Source organism: Physeter macrocephalus, chromosome 1 (genome assembly GCF_002837175.3).
Source record: "Physeter macrocephalus isolate SW-GA chromosome 1, ASM283717v5, whole genome shotgun sequence".
NCBI classification, from domain to species: Eukaryota; Metazoa; Chordata; class Mammalia; order Artiodactyla; family Physeteridae; genus Physeter; species Physeter macrocephalus.
Genome location: NC_041214.2, coordinates 112,713,691 through 112,723,891, shown reverse-complemented (window position 1 = coordinate 112,723,891; position 10,201 = coordinate 112,713,691).

Sequence of the window (10,201 nt, the reverse complement as noted above, 5' to 3'; positions counted from 1 at the left end):
AGCCCGTGCGCCACAACTACTGAGCCTGCGCTCTAGAGCCCGGGAGCCACAACTACTGAAGCCCTCGAGCCACAACTATGGAAGCCCGCGTGCCTAGAGCCTGTGCTCTGCGACAAGAGAAGCCACCGCAATGAGAAGCCCGCGCACTGCAATGAAGAGTAGGCGCCGCTCTCCGCAACTAGAGAAAGCCCCTGCGCAGTAACGAAGACCCAACGCAGCAAAAATAAATAAATAAATAAAATCTACGTTTAAAGAAACCCCAAAAAACAAAAAAACAGTATCTGACATACTTTCAAATAATGCAGACGCATATAAAATAGAAAGTGACTGTCCTCTGGAAAAGACCAGTGTCAGAAATATGAAATTAATACTGTTGAGCACTACTGTCAAGGCACACTGATTACTCTAGGGGGCAGACTTGAGCCGACGTTTGGGTGAGAATGCTGGACACAGAGAAGTCTCCCTGTTGGGCCAATGACAAAATCACTACCATTACTTTCAGACAGAAAGGAGAACTGCAGCATTTCCTATCAAAACTCTTAGAGGTGGGTTTAGGGTTTCCCTGGTGGCGCAGTGGTTGAGAGTCCGCCTGCCGATGCAGAGGACACGGGTTCGTGTCCCGGTCCAGGAGGATCCCATATGCCGCGGAGCGGCTGGGCCCGTGAGCCATGGCCGCTGAGCCTGCGCGTCCGGAGCCTGTGCTAACGGGAGAGGCCACAACAGTGAGAGGCCCGCGTACTGCAAAAAAAAAAAAAAAAGTTCTCATCACAAGAAAAGAATTTTGGAACTATGTGTTGTAGTGGATATTGTAGACACTGTAGTCATCATTTCGCAATATATACAAATATGGAATCACTATATTGTACACCGCGTACTGAAAAAAAAAAAAAAAAGTTCTCATCACAAGAAAAGAATTTTGGAACTATGTGTTGTAGTGGATATTGTAGACACTGTAGTCATCATTTCGCAATATATACAAATATGGAATCACTATATTGTACACCTGAAAAGAATATAATGTGTTTTTTAAAAATATTTTATTTATTTGGTTGTGCTGGGTCTTCGTCGTGGCAGGTGGGATCCTTAGTTGTGGCATGCGAACTCTTAGTTGCAGCATGCATGTGGGATCTAGTTCCCTGACCAGGGCTGGAACCCTGGCTCCCTGCATTGGGAGTATGGAGTCTTATCTACTGGGCCACCAGGGAAGTCCCCTGAAATGTATATAATGTTATAGGTCAATTATACCTCCATTAAAAAAAACAAACTGTGAAACTCCTCGATTTAAGCCGGCTTCTTTTCCCCAACTTGTGCATGCATGTGTGCCTAGCAACTCTTGAGTGACTTACACCCCAGAGCAATAGCCCCCCTTGCCTTGGCTCATGATCTCTGAGTCTCTACCTTGTTCACTAATTGCCAGGATCTGCTTGTTCATTCAACAAAGATTTGTTGACTTCCTGTCCTGTGCTAGGGATACAAAAGAGAGCAAAACAGATAAAAACCTCTGTTTTCCAGGAGCTCACATTCCAGTGAGGAAGGTAAATAGTAAACAAAAATCTACTCATCACTTCCTCAGAGATAACTAATTAAAAAAATATTTTGTGTCACTCTCTAGCTTGAAGACCTTGGCAAGCTCCTCATTATTTATAGAATTAAATCAAAACCTTTCAGCATGGCATCAAACACCCCATGCAGCTGGTTTTCAAACTTTAATGACAAAGGTATTATTTCAAACTCTTCTTACCTCCTTCCCTCTCTTCTCCTCCCTCCTCAGTATTCTGTGTCCTATACATCTTTCTTCACAGCAGATGTTTTCATTGCTATTGCATAATCGCCTTCAAGTGTTTTGGTGGAGGGATAAATGCAAACAAATGAAATCTTCATAGTGACTATTGTGTCTCTTTGTTTAGATTTTCCGTTTGGGATGGACACTGGTTAGCTGTTCATTAAGGAGTAATAATAATGTACTGACTAGGAGCCATTTTAACCTGAACAAGGAGCCAACCAAGTACTTTCCTAGGACTCTCTTTTCTTATCCCTGAAATATATCTTTCACCTGTGACTAGCTAATGCGTGTTTAAAGGTTGTTCATTATGTTCTTATAAACAAGTGGCTTTTTTTCCTCACCCCTCGATTTGCAAACATAGTATGATAATGATGTCACCATTTCCAAGGAAGTGTAGGAACAAGAGAAAAAAAATGTTAAGGAGGGGGAATGAGAAAAACAAAATATGAGGACTTTTAAAGATCGTCTGATAAATAATTTCTAGTACAACATGATGACTATAGGAACCACTGCTGTATGCTATACATGATAGCTGTTAAGAGAGTAAATCCTAAGAGCTCTCATTACAAGGAGAACTTTTTTCCTTTTTTTTTTTTCCGTTTCTTTTTATTGTATCTATATGAGATGATGGACGTTAACGAAACTTATTGTGGTAATCATTTCACAATATATGTAAGTCAAACTTTATGCTGTATACCTGAAACTCAAACAGTGATGTATGTAATTTATATCTCAATAAAACCGGGGGTGGGGAAAGGTCATCTGATTTAAGACTGTCTCATCCAAATTCCTAATTGATGTAAGATCTCCCTCTGCAGTGGGCCTGCCAGGGGCCTTCCAGGCTTCCTTCCCTCCCTCCCTCCCTCCCTCCCTCTCTTCCTCCCTCCCTCCCTCCCTCTCTTCCTCCCTGCCTTCCTTCCTTCTTCTTTCCTTCCTTCCTTCCTTCCTTCTTTCTTTCTTTCTTTCTTTCTCTCTTTCTTTCTTTCTTCTTTCATTTATAGTTGCTATATAATATTGTGTTCGTTTCAGTTATACAGCATAGTGTTCAGACTTTTTTTCAGATTCTTTTCCATTACATGTTATTACAAGATATTGAATATAGGTCCTTGTGCTATACAGTAAATCCTTGTTGCTTATCTATTTCATGTATAGTAGTTTGTATCTGTTAATCCCATACCCCTAATTTGTCCCTACCACACCCCCTCTCTTGGTAACCATAAGTTTGCTTTCTGTGTCTGTGAGTCTGTTTCTGTTTTGTATATATTTTCATTTGTATTATTTTTTGATTCCACATATAAGTGATATCGTATAGTATTTATCTTTCTCTGTCTGACATTTCACTAAGCATAATATTCTCTAGGTCCATCCACATTGCTGCAAATGACAATAATTCTTTTTTTTTATGGCTAATATTCCATTGTATGTGTACATACCACATCTTCTTAAGCCAGTCTTTTCTAGATGACTCTGCCAGGGCTGGGAAGGCAGCCGATTTCATTGTATTAAAGCTCTCGTGATTGATGTTGTTAGCCTGCCACCCCTCCCCTGAAAAAATGGTCCTTTCTCATACTGAGCTGCAATCTTCCTTTTGGAAGCTGCGATCTTCCAGATGGAACTTGGTCTTTTTCTTTCACTCTAGTCCCCTGCAGCATAGGTCTAGTCCCTCTCCTGAAGGATGTCACTACAGTTCCTAGAGGAGAACGCTCATGACTTTCTCTGCCCCATGGTCCATCCCATGGGGTTCCTCAGGTGAACTTTCTGTGTCATCCATTATTCCTCACAGAACCTGCATTCCACAGCCACATCACCCTAAATGCCTTCACTTGAACCTCTCTAGGTTGTAAATTTTCTGTTTAAATTATGGTATCCATGGTAATAAAAATGTAAGTGAAAATAAGAGGCCATTTAAAACTCAAACTTGCAAATGTTTAAAAAAATTAATTCTCAGATCTTGGAGAGGGTGAGATACCATATTAAAAGTAAAAAATTGTTCAATTTTTCTTGAAATCATTTGTGTCACAAGAACAATGAAACTATTATTATTGTTTGACCCAGTAAATTTCCTTACAGGAACCTATCCTTAAGAAATAATAACTGTGGGATAAAATATTTTTGCATGATGGTTTTCTTACAGCATTATTTTATTAAAAACACCATTGTAAAACAGCTTTATTAAGGTATAATTGGTGTTTAATAAACTGCCCATATTTAAAGTGTACAGTTTGATAAGTTTTTCTTTTTTATTATAGTTAAATATTCATAACATAAAATTTACCAGTTAGATAAATTTTGACACATGTATACACTCATGCCCCTTTGTAAGAACCCCTTCTTTCTCCTTCCCATAACCTTCCCACCCTTTCCCAGGCAACCTCTGTTCTACTTTCTGTCACTACATAGATTAATTCACATTTTCTAAACATTTATATTAATGGAATCATACAGAATGATTTTTTTTGTCTGACTTTTTGCACTGTGCAATTATTTTGGATTCATCTGTATGGATTATTGCTGAGCAGTATTTCATTATATGGAGGTACCACAATCTGTTTAATCATTTACCTTGATGGACATTTGCGTTGTTAACAGGTTTTGGCTATTACAAATAAAGTTTCTATGTACGTTATTAATCTTTATGTGGATATATGCTTTCTTCTTTTAGGGGGGGTCTTTTCCAAGCTTTAAAAAAATTTTTTTATTTGAAGTATAGTTGATTTACAATGTTTCAGGTGTATAGCAAAGTGATTCAATTATACATATGTATATATCCTTTTTCAGATTCTTTTCCATTATAAATTATTACAATATATTGAATAAAGTTCCCTGTGCTATACAGTAGGTTCTTGTTTATCTATTTTATATATAGTAGTGTGTATCTGTTAATCCCAAATTCCCAATTTATCTCCCTGACCCTTTCCTTTTTGGTAGCCATAAGTTTTCTATGTCTGTAAGTCTATTTCTGTTTGGTAAATAAGTTAGTTTGTATCATTTTTTTAGATTTCACATATAAATGATATCATATGATATTTGTCTTTCTTTTTTTCATGGATGGAATGGTTGGCCCACAGGTAAGTGTATGTTTAACTTTTAAAAAAAACTGTCAAACTCTTTTCCAAAGTGGTTGTACTATTTTACATACCCACCAGCATTTTATGAGAATTCTAGTTGCTCCACGTCCTTACAATACGCGGTGCAGCCAATCTTTCTAATTTTAGCTATTCTAATAGGTATGTGGTTGTATCTCATTGTGGTTTAAATTTTCCATTTCCCAAATGACTAATGATATTGAACATTTTTTCAGGTGCTTATGCCATCAGTATATCATTTTTTGATAAATTCTGTTCAAATATTTTGTCCATTTTAAAAAGCTAGGGGGACTTTCCTGGTGGTCTAGTGGTTAATACTCTACGCTTCCACTGCAGGGGCGCGGGTTCGACCCCTGGTCGGGGAACTAAGATCCTGCATGCCGCGGGGTGCAGCCGAAAAATAAAAATTAAAAAAAAAAGCTAGGTAGTTAAAAAATTTTTTATATGTAAGATTTCCTTATATATTCCAGATAAAATCCTTATCATATATGTGATTTGCAAGTATTCTTTCCCAGTAGATTGTCTTTTCATTCTGTTAATAGTGTTTTTCAAAGAGCAGAAGTTCTTAATTTCAAAAAGCCCAACTTTAAAATTAATTTTTATTTTATAGATCGTGATTTTGGAGTATTTAAGAAATTTTTACCTAACCCAAGGTCACAAAAGATTTTCTCCTGTGTATTCTAGACATTTTATAATGTTAGGTTTTACATTTAGATTTATGGTCAACTTTGAGTTAACATTTGTACATGTTGTGAAGTGGTGAATTAAAAAATTTTTTGGCACATAAATCCTCAATTGTTTCAACAGTTTGTTGAAAACTCTTTTTTCCATTGAATTTCTTACATCTTTGCCAAACATCAATTAAACATACGTGTGAATCATTTTCTCTAATTTCTATTCTGTTCCATTAACCTATTCTACTATTTTATTTTACAAATTTATGTATTTTATTTATTTATTTAGTTTTGGCTGCGCGTGGGCTTTCTCTAGTTGCGGTGAGCGGGGGCTACTCTTCGTTGCGGTGTGCGTGCTTCTCATTGTGGTGGCTTCACTTGTTGTGGAGAACGGGCTCTAGGTGCGTGGGTTTCAGCAGTTGTGGTGCACGGGCTTAGTTGCTCCGCGGCACGTGGGATCTTCCCGGACCAGGGATTGAACTCATGTCCCCTGCATTGGCAGGTGGATTCTTAACCAGTGCACCACCAGGGAAGTCTCCTATTTATCTTAAAACAATTATTTTTAAGTGTAATATACAACACATTGATTGTTGAAAAATTGAAAGACAGACGAGAAGCAGATAAAGATCACCCCAAACCCAACTCCCTAGACGTAAGTGTGATTAATATTTTGGCAATGTTTTTTTCAGTCTTTCTTTTCTAGGCATTTTGTGTGTGTGTGTGTGTGTGTGTATGTGTGTGTGTGTGTGTATGTATTTATTATTGGAAGATGCCTTAAATCCTTCAGGAACGTATATAATACACTGTCATATTCCTTCCTTCTTTCCTTCCTTCCTTCCTTCCCTCTCTCTCTCCTTTCTCCCCCCACTTTCTTCCTTCCTTCTTTCCCTCCTTCCATAATGGGTAAATAATTTAGCAAAAAAAGCCACTAGCTAGGCTTTATTCCTCCTTTTCTCTCCCTTCTCTTTCCTTCTTTTCATTCTTCTTCCTCCCTCTCCTTCCTTCTTCCATTTCTAGGGGCTATTGTAGTTGGTTTGTGTGCATGTATAGGTATGTGTAGGGATGTGTGTGTGTGTGTGTACTGGTAAGCATGTCTTTGAGTTAAGAATTCAGCTGGGTGCAGCTGGAAGATTGGTTACATTCAGGGGAACTGACTCAACAGTAAATATATTAAGGTTAATGGGAGTCAGATTTCTCACTGATGAGAAAAGAGGTATAAATATAGAAAGGTGGAGGAGGGGGCATTGAATAAGCCCTGCTGTGTTGAAACTGGAGGTTTTAAAAATATATAGATATGTATGTGTATATATATGCATAAGTGCAAACATGCATAAATTTTTTTCAATCCATAGGTAATTTACACATTGGTAATTTTTTTTTGATCCATTTGAGAGTAAGTTGCAGACATGATGCCCTATTATCCCTGGGTAATTGAGTGTGTATATAAAAATTAGGACATTCCTCTACATAACCATAGTGTAACCATCAACATTAGGAAATTAACATTGATTAAATATTACCATATATGATAATATAAAACATTGCCACATATAATGGTGATATTTTACACACACACACACACACACACACACACACACACACACTGTCCACTGAGTGAACTACCCGAATTTGAGGTCTTACCCAGGCTCTAATTTTTTTTTTTTGGTGTGGTGGAGAGGGACACAAACTAAGACATATTACTGGAAACATTAGTGGAAAACCAATAGTTAGGAGCTTCCCTGGTGGCGCAGTGGTTGAGAGTTCGCCTGCCGATGCAGGGGACACGGGTTCGTGCCCCGGTCCGGGAAGATCCCACATGCCGCGGAGCGGCTGGGCCCGTGAGCCATGGCCGCTGAGCCTGCGCGTCCGGAGCCTGTGCTCCGCAACGGGAGAGGCCACAGCAGGGAGAGGCCCGCGTACCGCAAAAGAAAAACAAAAAAAAACAAAAAGAAACCCCCATAGTTAGGATGAACCTCTAGAATCAGATCACTTACTGCTGAGATGACAACAAGGATCCCATTGCTGTGGAAAAGGGGCAGGGATAATCTCTCACATCACAATACGTAGATTCTCCTCTTTCATGCACTGGGATGACGTATAAATGGAAGAGGAAATACTGGATTATACAATAGGACCAGCCCTTGAACATTATTAGGAGAAGAGATGATAGGAACTATAGAGCTGATGAGCTTTTTTAATCTCCTCAAAAACCTCGAAGAGAATGACAGGCTCAGTTCAGCCAACTATAAATTCAATCCAAACTGAAAACCAGAGGTCCTCAGTGGCCGTGTTTATAGAGACCTTCATCAGTTGCAGGGATCAGGAGAATCAAGCCCAACATCTGATTGAAAATAGCAGAGCTGCAAAGGTGACTAACTAAGTAGCCTTGATGTTTCTCCTATGCTAAAGTCAGAGCCCTGACCAAGAAGTGGAACTCTGAGACCTGTAATGGAGGTATTTGGGTAGATATGTCAGAGAATCTTGAGCTCCCAGATTTCCCTAAACCCTTGGGGTTGGCAGAAACAGTTGCCTTTTCTTTGTTGAGTAAAGTCGTCTCTCTTTGCCTGATAACCATGAAAGACTCCCTGTGGTGGCTGCTTCACAGAGCGATGTTCAACCTTCTCAAGATTTGCACCACTATACCTCACTGCCTGTATACCAATAGCCTAGGAGAGAAATACTTTTCTGTCACCAAGATGAAATACCTTGCTTCCCCAAAGAATTGCAGGACCCAGCTAATATTAACCAGCAGGAAGCAGGAGAATATGTGTGAACTTTGGAGTACATGGGGTGATGCATAAGACCAGATAGGGAAAGTTTATTGACATGATAGTACTCTCCCGTGACCTAGAATTGAATGACCTGGCAAGGATACATGGAGTCTATCTTAGTAGCCTGCTGGGATGACTCCTCAAAGTCTGGGCATGATAAAGATTTACAATAAAAGAGGTGGAAATGCCAGAACTGCCTTGGCAGAGCATTGTGGAAGGGATCAGAGGGCTCCGGAACTTAAGAATATTAAAGTGGATTTATTATATAAGACCAAAGAACACATCCCTTGATCATGTTACCCAGGAGGGCCCAGAGGATACTCTATTCATTGAGGTAATGAGAAATGCACTAGTAAGGGGATGGGGCGCTTGGTGTCTTTGAGAAGTGGTGACCATACACTGTAGGCTAGGGTTGATGGTAAGAGATACTGCCTTAATGCTGGGCTCCCTAAAAGCAATGGTAAGATTTCAGAATATGAGAGTGCAGGTGGGACACTAACTTCAGAAGCAAGGTGGATTTAATGACTGTAATGGGAAATGAGGTCAGAGTAGCAATCTCGACTGACAGGGATCTGTGGTGATGGCTCATAGACCATGGTGCTCCTGTCAAGAACTGTGAAGGTTCTGAGATGTAACCCCACATGTAAGCTAACAAGTTAGTCTGCCACAGTGTCATGGATGATGACAAAGGACATAGGACTCCTGGGTCAGGGACAAAGCACAGTTTATTACTCATAATAATAACAGCAGCCAGGGTATTAGCATTTGAGCTGGTTCCCAGAACCCCAAATTCTGCAGAATGACAGCCAGTTGATGTCTGAATGTACGGTGGGTTCCTGAGCTTAGAAAATCCCAATATTTTATAATGAGTTTTAAGAAAACTTTTCCCATCTCTGCCCTGGAAGAAGACATTATCCTTATTATTGAACAGAATGCCATCTGCTCTAGAAGGTGACATTGTGTGTATTTTCCAAGGTTGTTTACTCTATAAACATTCAGGTAGTCTGGGACAATGGCTGTCAGCGCTTCTGTTCATAAAACTTGCAGAAACCTGAGACATCCATGGAGAATTGCCTCCCAATAGTATCTGTTCCTTGTTTCAATGCCACCTTCACTTGGAGTATATTTTCCCTTGAATGTGCACTCCATCAAGCAATCTAATTAATCTGACCAGTAGGGGCTGGGACCAAATCCATTTAATTTTTCTCAGCATCTAACTAAGGCTAACATCGACAGGACTCTATGCAGCAGGATGAGCCAACCTGCAGTACTGACCTCAAATTCTCCATCCTCCCCACACAGCGTCCTGGATTCAATCAGCTGAACAACTCCCATAAACCATCAGGGTCTACCTTAGAAAATCAAGTGGCTTTCTCTTTCAGTTTCTACGTTTCTTGGACCATTCCACTTGGCCCAAGGCATCACTCTAGATTCAGCAGGATGTATGTGTGATAGTACAGGCTTTGCCTTGGCCTGTAAGGAGACCGTCTTTCATCCCTAACAGTTCTGACCACTGATTTTTTTTTCTTATGTATATTTCTCCAGTTTTTAAAAATTTTATTGAAGCACAGTTGATTTACAATGTTGTGTTAATTTTTGCTGTACAGCAAAGTGACTCAGTTATACATATATATTCTTTTTCATATTCTTTTCCATTCCATTGCCATAGGATATTAAATGTAATTCCCTGTGCTGTACAGTAGGACCTTGCTGTTTACCCATCCTATATATAATAGCTTGCATCTGCTAATCCCAAACTCCTGATGCTTCCCTCTCCAACCCCACCCCCAGTAACCAGAAGTCTGTTTTCTATGTCTGTGAGTCTATTTCTGTTTTGTAGCTATGTTTATTTGTGTTGTATTTTAGATTCCACGTATAAGTGACATC